We start from the raw sequence: 10,000 nt of genomic DNA, 5'->3' as shown, positions 1-10,000 counted from the left end.
TTCTGGGGTTTCACAACCGCCCGGCTTCTCCGACATATGTTGGAAAGGAGTAGCGATCGAGCGACGGGGGCTGTCGGTAGGCGGCCGCGGGTTGCATGTGTGCCCGGGACAGCACCCCCATCCAACTAAGGGGTGTCCCCCGGGGGCCAGGGGGACCTCGTCCAGGTCGGCCGGGCGCTTCCAGACGCCTACCGACACCGGTCAGGTCGGCGAGGCTCCCGGCGGCCCCGAGCGGGACCACAGGTTGCGGAAGGCGTCCAAGTGAGCGGCGGCGAGAGGCGGAGGCCCCCGGGGTCGACTCCGCGGCCCCCGGGTCGGTGTGCGGGCCTCCAGAGCTCGATAAAGTAGTGGTGTCGCTAGCGGTCGAGAAGGCACTTTTCGACGCCTACTGCCACCCCCACATGGCGGTAGGCGCAAAACTGGAAAATCGCCGACCAGAAATGTCGCTTCGTATAATCGACGTTTTTTTTGACCACCATTTTCAGGTGTCGGAGGTGGGTCTGGACGAATACCAACACCATTTCTGGGGTTTCACAACCGCCCGGCTTCTCCGACATATGTTGGAAAGGAGTAGCGATCGAGCGACGGGGGCTGTCGGTAGGCGGCCGCGGGTTGCATGTGTGCCCGGGACAGCACCCCCATCCAACTAAGGGGTGTCCCCCGGGGGCCAGGGGGACCTCGTCCAGGTCGGCCGGGCGCTTCCAGACGCCTACCGACACCGGTCAGGTCGGCGAGGCTCCCGGCGGCCCCGAGCGGGACCACAGGTTGCGGAAGGCGTCCAAGTGAGCGGCGGCGAGAGGCGGAGGCCCCCGGGGTCGACTCCGCGGCCCCCGGGTCGGTGTGCGGGCCTCCAGAGCTCGATAAAGTAGTGGTGTCGCTAGCGGTCGAGAAGGCACTTTTCGACGCCTACTGCCACCCCCACATGGCGGTAGGCGCAAAACTGGAAAATCGCCGACCAGAAATGTCGCTTCGTATAATCGACGTTTTTTTTGACCACCATTTTCAGGTGTCGGAGGTGGGTCTGGACGAATACCAACACCATTTCTGGGGTTTCACAACCGCCCGGCTTCTCCGACATATGTTGGAAAGGAGTAGCGATCGAGCGACGGGGGCTGTCGGTAGGCGGCCGCGGGTTGCATGTGTGCCCGGGACAGCACCCCCATCCAACTAAGGGGTGTCCCCCGGGGGCCAGGGGGACCTCGTCCAGGTCGGCCGGGCGCTTCCAGACGCCTACCGACACCGGTCAGGTCGGCGAGGCTCCCGGCGGCCCCGAGCGGGACCACAGGTTGCGGAAGGCGTCCAAGTGAGCGGCGGCGAGAGGCGGAGGCCCCCGGGGTCGACTCCGCGGCCCCCGGGTCGGTGTGCGGGCCTCCAGAGCTCGATAAAGTAGTGGTGTCGCTAGCGGTCGAGAAGGCACTTTTCGACGCCTACTGCCACCCCCACATGGCGGTAGGTGTAAAATCGGAATAGACCGGACCAGGAATGTCGAGGGGGAAAAAAATGACAAAGTCCTGGTGTGCCTAGCCTACGAGAAGGCACTTTGCGACGCCTACCGACATCCCCATGTGGCAGTAGGCGTAAAACTGGAAAATCGCCGACCAGAAATGTCGCTTCGTATAATCGACGTTTTTTTTGACCACCATTTTCAGGTGTCGGAGGTGGGTCTGGACAAATACCAACACCATTTCTGGGGTTTTCCAGTTTGAAAGTTTTATAAAACATGTTCGGTAGGAAGCACACTTTGGTGTGTCGGTTCGTCGGAGCAGCGACTCTTTGCCTCGTGGTGGTCCGGAACGTCTCTACGGGCTTGTCGCAAAGGCGTCAGAAAGTGGCATCTCCGCCGCCTAGGGCTGTCACCGTTATCGCTGTCGCCCCGCGCTCCAACTTGTTTTGATCCGCCGCCTTCGTTCCTGCCAACCGTGCGCCCGCTCATCGTCGTTAGGTTATAATACGTGGTACGTGTGTGTGCTTCTCCGTGGACCTAGGGCTGCTCGACGTGTCGAACGATATGTTGGAACAACTAACGGCTCCTTTTCCTGGTTCCATAGTCGTCGTGGTACCCGCGTCGTCAGCCATATCTATGTCCACCATGTTTAGCCGATACGTTTGCTGCAGCTTCTGCTTCCGCCTCAGCGTTCGCCGCTCTCAGCCGCCGCTGTTGTTGCTGCCGTTCTGCCATTCAACCACTACCTGCGAATCTTTCGATGATCGGCCGAACGACCCATCGCTGTGCGACCGATAAATCCTCCGGATTAGGGAGAAACGCCGCCGCTCTCTGCCGCCGTCGAACGGAAAAACGTACATTGTAACGAACGAACGAACGAACGAACGAATTAACGAACGAGCGAACAAACAAACAAAAATAGCCGCGGGGGATGCACTATGTAGATCCTGATCCCCTTGTAACCATACGTACGTTGTTCGATGCTCTCCCGTCCTGGAAGTCGCCGCAGCAAACAGGAGGATGAGCAGCAGCAGGCGCCGCCGCCGTAACCGCCGCCTGCCTGCCGCCTCCTACTCCTGTCAGCGTCCGATCTCACAGCCGTGTGAACGTTCGCTGACACCCGATTTCTTTCCGTCTGGCAAAACCTTGGACGTCCCGCTCGCGGTACACGTGCTGCAGCGACTTCTCGTCCGACAACGCATAAGCGTCGACGTCTGCCGCCGCATCTTCTGATACGTGGACGGTGATAGCGCTAGTCCCTTCTTGCGCCACCTCCACCTTTGTTAGCGCCAAAGAAGATCGATCGAGCAGTCGTGGTCGCAGTCGATTAACCCGTTTTCACCGTCCGCAGTTCCCAAGCCGCCGATCAAGTCGTTGCTCTTCTTGTTCGTTCTTCCCATACCGTCGATTTGCACGGCTGCCGGATGAGCCATCCTCTGTCCGGCGAAGCGCTCACGTCAGTGATCGATACTTGCACCGACAGTCCTCCCGCTCGCGACTCGGTGCTCGAATCGGACTCGTTCGTTTTTATCTCGATGCGATTGTGAAAAGGGGGACCGGTCGTCAATGTCGTGTGTGTCGACGATGTTGTTCGCCCGGTCCGCCGCGTTGTTGTCGTTTTTTTTTTTTTTTTTTTTCCCCTAACGTTCGCCGTCGCACGGACGAAAGGGTGAGAAAAAAAAAAAGCTCGAAAAAGCCGCCCAAAAAAATCGGACCGAGGAGCCGCTTGCGAGAACGCGCCATGTGCACGTTGTCTCTCCTCGGTTTTCCGAGCACGAACACGACGCCGGTCGGTCGGTCGGTCGACGAAGGCGACGACGAAGGTGACGGGAAAATTTACGCCGCCGCTGCCCTGGTCCAGCTCCTCCCCGATGACGGCTGTGATGTTGACGTTGACGTTGGCGACGACGACGACGACGACGGAGACGACGACGACGACGAGACGGCATCGATGGCGACCACGATGACGACGACCTCGACGAGTTCAGTCTGCACCTTGACCTCCGATGTCCGTGTGCACTGCCGTCGTGCTGTTTGTCGTTTGTCGTATGTATCGCTGTCAAGGGTGCCGTTGTCGTTGTTGTTGTCGACGTTGTTGCTTGCTCTCTCGTCTCGGTCGGTTGGTACGTTGATGACGACGACGACGACGAAGACGACGACGACGACGACGACGAGACGGCATCGATGGCGACCACGATGACGACGACCTCGACGATTCCAGTCTGCACCTTGACCTCCGATGTCCGTGTGCACTGCCGTCGTGCTGTTTGTCGTTTGTCGTATGTATCGCTGTCAAGGGTGCCGTTGTCGATGTTGTTGTTGTCGACGCTGTCGTCTGTTCTCTCTTCTCGGCCGGCTGTGACGTGGACGTTGACGACGACGACGACGAGACGGAATCGATGGCGACCACGATGACGACGACCTCGGCGAGTTCAGTCTGCACCTTGACCCTCGATGTCCGTGTGCACTGCCGTCGTGCTGCTTGTCGTTTGTCGTATGTATCGCTGTCAAGGGTGCCGTTGTCGTTGTTGTTGTCGACGTTGGTCGCTTTCGTTCTTTGAGTCTCGGTCTCGGTCCAAGTCAGGGGAGAAACAAAAAAGAGGCCATCAGCGCGGGCAGCGCGCTTCTACTGACGGCGAACCTCCTCGAAAAACAAATAAACACGTGCCCGTCGTTGTAGTTGTCTGTCTTATGTCGGTCGGTCGGTCGGTCGGTCTGTCGTTCTGTCGAAACAAAGTCCCAAATTCCAACGATACCTGGTTGATCCTGCCAGTAGTCATATGCTTGTCTCAAAGCTTAAGCCATGCAAGTGTAAGTTCACGCCACGCATTAGAACGGGCGAAACCGCGAATGGCTCAGGAACCGGACCTAATCCTCGGGACCGTATTCCTCCTCGGAGGCGATGGATAACTGTGGCAATTCTAGAGCTAATACATGTGACACAGGCCGCGATCGGTCGGCGCGCCGTCGTCGCCACGCCTCGCGCGCTGGCACCCGCGTCGGCCGTTCCGGGTCGCGGCGCTACATATTAGACTGAGACCGATGCGCGTCATTCCGTCCTCCCGTCGTCGGCGTTCCCGCTCGCGGGTCCGTTCGGTGGCGGGGCTCATAGGGCGGCGCGCTCCGCTTTGGTGACTCTGGATAACTCACTGGTCGATCGCACGAGCTTTCACGCCCGGCGACGGGTCTCTCGAGGGTCCGCCCTATCAACTGTCGACGGTCGGTTAAGTGCCTACCGTGGTTACTACGGGTAACGGGGAATCGGGGTTCGATTCCGGAGAGGGAGCATGCGAAACGGCTACCACATCCAAGGAAGGCAGCAGGCGCGCAAATTACCCACTCCCGGCACGGGGAGGTAGTGACGAAAAATAACGACGCGGGACTCTGTCGAGGCCCCGCGATCGGAATGAGTACACTTCAAATCCGTTAACGAGGACCAACCGGAGGGCAAGTCTGGTGCCAGCAGCCGCGGTAATTCCAGCTCCGGTAGCGTATATTAAAGTTGTTGCGGTTAAAAAGCTCGTAGTCCGAACTCGGGTTCGTGGTCGCGCAAGCGGCCCCGGGGCGGCGGCGCCATCGTCCGTCGTTGACTTTGGTCGTCCGTTCGCATTCCCGGCCCTTTCCGCCGGTGTCAACCGCTAGCATACCCGCCACGCGGTCCTGCCGGCGAGGTGGACGAGGAGGTCGTGATCGGGATCCGGGAAAAAAAAAAACAAGTGGTCGTCGGTTCGGTTCCGGGAGTAGTCTAACGGGGGGGTGCTACGTGTGTGTGTTTGGGTGTGTTCATTCGCATCCCCGCACTCTGACCCCCGCGCTTCTCTCCCTCTCCCTTTCCGCGCGTTCCTCTTTTTTTTTGAACCCCCCGGTCCGCTCCGAGTCCCTGCTTCGTGTCTTGTCTGCGCGCGTGTTGCGGTCGGCGGTTTCTCCTCCAAGGGTGCTCTTAACCGAGTGTCCGCGGCGGCCGGTACGTTCACTTTGAAAAAATTAGAGTGCTCAGAGCGGGCTGTTCAAGCTTGCATACGATAAGCATGGAATGATGGAAGAGGGCCTCGTCTACGTCTGTCGGTCTCCGTCTACGGCGAGGCAATGATCGAAGGGAGCGGTCGGGGCCACTCGTATTGCGACGTTAGAGGTGAAATTCTTGGATCGTCGCAAGACGAACTGCAGCGATGGCGTGTGGCAAGCACGTTTTCCTCGATCAAGAGCGAAAGTCGGAGGTTCGAAGACGATCAGATACCGTCGTAGTTCCGACCGTAAACGATGCCGACCGGCGATCCGCCGGCGTTCGCTTCCATGACCCGGCGGGTAGCCTGCGGGAAACCAGAGTTCGGTTCCGGGGGGAGTATGGTTGCAAAGCTGAAACTTAAAGGAATTGACGGAAGGGCACCACCAGGAGTGGAGCCTGCGGCTTAATTTGACTCAACACGGGAAAACTCACCCGGTCCGGACACCGGTAGGATTGACAGATCGATAGCTCTTTCTCGATTCGGTGGGTGGTGGTGCATGGCCGTTCTTAGTTGGTGGAGCGATCCGTCTGGTTGATTCCGATAACGAACGAGACTCCGGCCTGCTAACTAGTGCGCCGATGTCAGTGATTTTTACGGCGGGCTCGGCGTCCTCCGTGGCGCTCGGGTCCGGGTCGGTTTTCTCACGCACTTCTTAGAGGGACGGGTGGCAGAAAGCCACACGAGGCGGAGGCGATAACAGGTCTGTGATGCCCTTAGATGTCCGGGGCCGCACGCGCGCTACACTGGAGGTATCAGCGGGGACTTCGCCCCGGCCCGAGAGGGTTGGGAAACCTCTGAACCACCTCCCGTGATAGGGATCGGGGCCTGTAACCAACCCCGTGAACGAGGAATTCCCGGTAGGCGCGGGTCAACAGCCCGCGTCGATCACGTCCCTGCCCTTTGTACACACCGCCCGTCGCTACTACCGATCGAACGGTCCGGTGAGGTCCTCGGATCTGGCCGACGACGCCGCCGGGCAGTGCGCGACGTGTCCGTCACGACACTCGTGCATCTACGCCTCGGCGTTCGATGCCTGGAGAAGACGACCGAACCCGATCGTTTAGAGGAAGTAAAAGTCGTAACAAGGTTTCCGTAGGTGAACCTGCGGAAGGATCATTACCGTTTTCCCGTTCGAGACTGGTTTGTTGTTTTCCGGCCTACCTCCTCTGTCTGTCGGCGTCAACGCCTCGAATGCGCGCAAACAAACCTATAAAAGGCGGAGCGAGAGATAGATTTGTGGTGACGCGGAGGTTTTTAAAGCCCCAGCTCTTCTTGCTTGCTTCCGCGTCTTACCACCTGTTTGTTTTTTCGCCCACCGCAAGTGATGGCCGCTTCTTCTTTGCCTTGTCGCCGCTTTATCGTTTTTTGTTTTTTTTGCAGCCGCTGTGCCACCGCCGCTAGCTAAAAACAAACTACTCGCGACATTGCAATGCCGTCACGCCTCCTCGCACAGACCTCCTCGCACACTACTAAATCTATATAAACAAAAACTAATATAAAAAACCCAAGTGCTGAACCCTGGACGGGGGATCACTCGGCTCGTCCGTCGATGAAGAGCGCGGCCAGCCGCGAGAACTGATGCGAATTGCAGGACTCAGTGAACATCGACACCTCGAACGCACATTGCGGCCCCGAGATCCCTTGTCTCGGGGCCACGTCCGGTCGAGAGGCGGAACGTTACATGTCTTTCTCCGTTAACGAAACGACATCTTGCCGTCCCCGTGCCCGCCCGGTCCTCGGCACGGTGGTAACCGGGACGTCGCAGGAGCGAGTGACGAGGGGGAAGAAAAATAAAAAAAGAATTGACTCCTTTCAATGTCTTTTTTTTTTTTAAAACCCTCTCCGGCCTCCTCCTTCGTCTCCCGCTGGCAGACCGCGGAGTCTTTTCCCTTTTCGACCGCGTGAAGAAACACTGTGGAGGAGGAGCAGGAGGAGTCTGTCCGAAAGCAGCCGAAGGGAGAACAAAACAAAAAAAAAAGCACCGACCTAACCGACTGCCGACGTAAGCGCCGCCTGCTCGTCTCGCTCTCTGCCTCATGAAGGTGTCTCTCAGCGACGCCTCGAGCAGCGCGACGAGCACGGCCGTCGCACCGTAAAAAGGTGGCCGCGTCGTAGGCAACGTCGGATGGGGAGGACCCACGCTTTTTTTTTTAATTGTTGGCTTCTTCATTTTCGGTCGGACGGGCGCTATATCGGCCAGCCGTCGTCACACGGAGGGTACCGATCGAGATTCCTCTCCTCCAAACACCACACTCTACTAAAAACCGCCGCCCTCGGCTCGGACGAGACGACCCGCTGAACTTAAGCATATCGCTAAGCGGAGGAAAAGAAACCAACCGGGATTCCCTTAGTAACGGCGAGTGAACCGGGAGAAGCCCAACGCCGAATCCCGTCGCAAGTTAAAGGCTTCGGGACGTGTGGCGCATGGGTCGAAGGCAGCCGTTCGTTTTCGTCTCGCATAGTTCGGAGTTCCCTCGATCGGGGCCGCCCGCGGCGGGTGCCAGGCCCATTCGGTGCGGACGGCGAGCGACGGCCTTCGATCCGAGAGTCGGGTTGCTTGGGAACGCAGCCCAAATCGGGTGGTAAGCTCCATCCAAGGCTAAATACCGGGACGAGTCCGATAGTCGACAAGTACCGTGAGGGAAAGTTGAAAAGAACTTTGGAGAGAGAGTTCAAGAGAACGTGAAACCGCCCAGGGGTAAACGGGTGGGACCGCTCACCGCGATCGCGGGGGGACTCAGTCCGGTGCTGCCTAGGCTCGAGCCCAAACTCGATGTGTGTTCTTGAAAGAGAGGCCGTCGCGGCACAGGTCGTCGTTCGTCGTGTCCGCGGGGAACTCGTTCTCCGCGGGCCAGCTTTTGTGCCCGCGTCGCCGACGAAGGAGACGGGCCGCGTGGATAGCGGGAAGGGAAACGTGGTGACGACCGCGGCGTCGGTAGGTGGCTGCGTCGGTTGGCTGCGACGGAGGGGACTCGTCCTCTCGATCGCTGCTGCCGCCGGGCCCTAACCCGCCGCATCCGTCGCCGCCGCTTCTTCTTTCCTCCTGCTCCCTCCGCGCGCGACTCCGCTGCACCCGTCCCCTTCTCATCGCTCGGCGTAATCATGGCGCGGGCGCTTCGGCGCGACCTCCGCGCGGCCGGCACCGGACGCACTTCCCCTCCGGTCCGTCGTCGCGACCCGTTCCCGGCGTGCAGGTCGAACACGCGGGTTTTTTTCCGTAGGCGGCAGGCGTTTCATCACCCTGAAAACCCCCGTCTTCCCACCTTGTGAAGTCGGGGGCCACCGGCCGTCGGGCCCGCGAACGTAACTGCCCCTTTCTGCCGGGAACGGAGGAAATCTGACACGATCCGTTACACGTGGCGAGCCGGTCCGTTTTGATCCCGCCGGAAGTCGCGTGCGGGCGACGCACTCTGTGTGTCGCTCCTTAGGCGCCCCACCGTCTCGGGCGCGTGCGCGATGAGAGGCGGGATAGGACTGGCGCGGCCTCGCCGTCACGCACCTCGCCGACGTTTCGGGTTCTTGTCGGGGGCAACCCCGCCCGCGCCCGTTTCCGTTTCCGGAGAGGTCGCTCGGCGACGCTTTTTTACTCGAGCCGCCCGCCACCCCGGGTCAGCGACGTGCATCGGCAACCCACCCGACCCGTCTTGAAACACGGACCGAGGAGTCCTGGCCGTTCGCGAGTCGTAGGGGCCACCTCTGACTAACCCCGAAGGCGAAGCGAAAGCGAGAGAGCGTGTAGGAGGGCGTCGATCGGGAGAGGTGTCGTGGCAAAGTCGTCCGGGGGTCGTCGGGGGGTGTCGTCGGTCTCGTGCCGTCGTCTTCTCCTCGCCTCACCCGCCTCCGAGCCGTGCCCGATCCCGCCGGCGCGGCGTTTTCGGCCTTCCGCCGTCGCTGCTGCGGTGCCCGCAACTTTTCCTTTTTTCTCTCTTCCCGAGAGAGATAGGAGAGGGAAGGCTCGTGGCTGACGTGCGGTTGTTTTTCCCTCCTCCCCGAGAGGGGACCGGCGCATCTTCCAAAAAGGGGAATTGCCGGGCGCCAGCTTCCATATCCTCCTTCCGCCCATCGGTGAGATCCCGCGGCTTGAACTAGTCCTATTTTGTCGTCGAGTTTAGGCGCTGCGCGCGGGCGCATCACCCCCGGGTCGGTTTCCCCTTTTTCCGAGTACGACTCGGCCGACTCTGGCGTAGCGAGCGACCAGGGACCCGAAAGATGGCGATCCACGCCCGGTCGGGATGAAGCCAGAGGAAACTCTGGTGGAAGTCCGAAGCGCCTCTGACGTGCAAATCGATCGTCGGAACCGGGTGTAGGGGCGAAAGACCAATCGAGCCGTCTAGTAGCTGGTTCCCTCCGAAGTTTCCCTCAGGATAGCTGGCGCTCGATCGTCGCAATTCCATCCGGTAAAGCGAACGATTGGAGGCCCCGGGGCCGTTCACGGCCTCGACCTACTCTCGAACTCGGAACGGGTGGAACGGGCCGACTCTCCCGAACGACGGAGCCGACCCATCCGGCCGCCGCCGCCAGCACGCTTCGCTGGGCGGTTGGTCACCTC

The 10,000-nt window shown here is 60.1% G+C and overlaps 2 non-coding genes and 1 pseudogene across 2 annotated transcripts in view; all 3 read left to right on the top strand.

Annotated features, from left to right (window-relative positions):
* Positions 1–4,197: 4,197 nt before the first annotated feature.
* LOC145274021 (small subunit ribosomal RNA) lies at positions 4,198–6,570 on the top strand (annotated as a pseudogene).
* Positions 6,571–6,965: 395 nt separating this feature from the next.
* LOC145274030 (5.8S ribosomal RNA) lies at positions 6,966–7,123 on the top strand. The gene has a single exon (XR_013866598.1). It is a non-coding gene; the product is annotated as a 5.8S ribosomal RNA (ribosomal RNA).
* A 596-nt stretch (positions 7,124–7,719) lies between these two features.
* Positions 7,720–10,000, top strand: part of LOC145274027 (large subunit ribosomal RNA) — a 5,719-nt gene continuing 3,438 nt past the window's right edge. Inside the window, exon 1 of the ribosomal RNA XR_013866595.1 lies at positions 7,720–10,000. This exon is cut by the window's right edge and continues 3,438 nt beyond it. This is a non-coding gene — a ribosomal RNA (large subunit ribosomal RNA).

The sequence above is a fragment of the Euprymna scolopes genome, unplaced genomic scaffold (genome assembly GCF_053919585.1).
Source record: "Euprymna scolopes isolate OS-2025 unplaced genomic scaffold, ASM5391958v1 sca246, whole genome shotgun sequence".
NCBI lineage: Eukaryota > Metazoa > Mollusca > Cephalopoda > Sepiida > Sepiolidae > Euprymna > Euprymna scolopes.
This window is presented reverse-complemented; position numbering and strand designations above follow the sequence as displayed.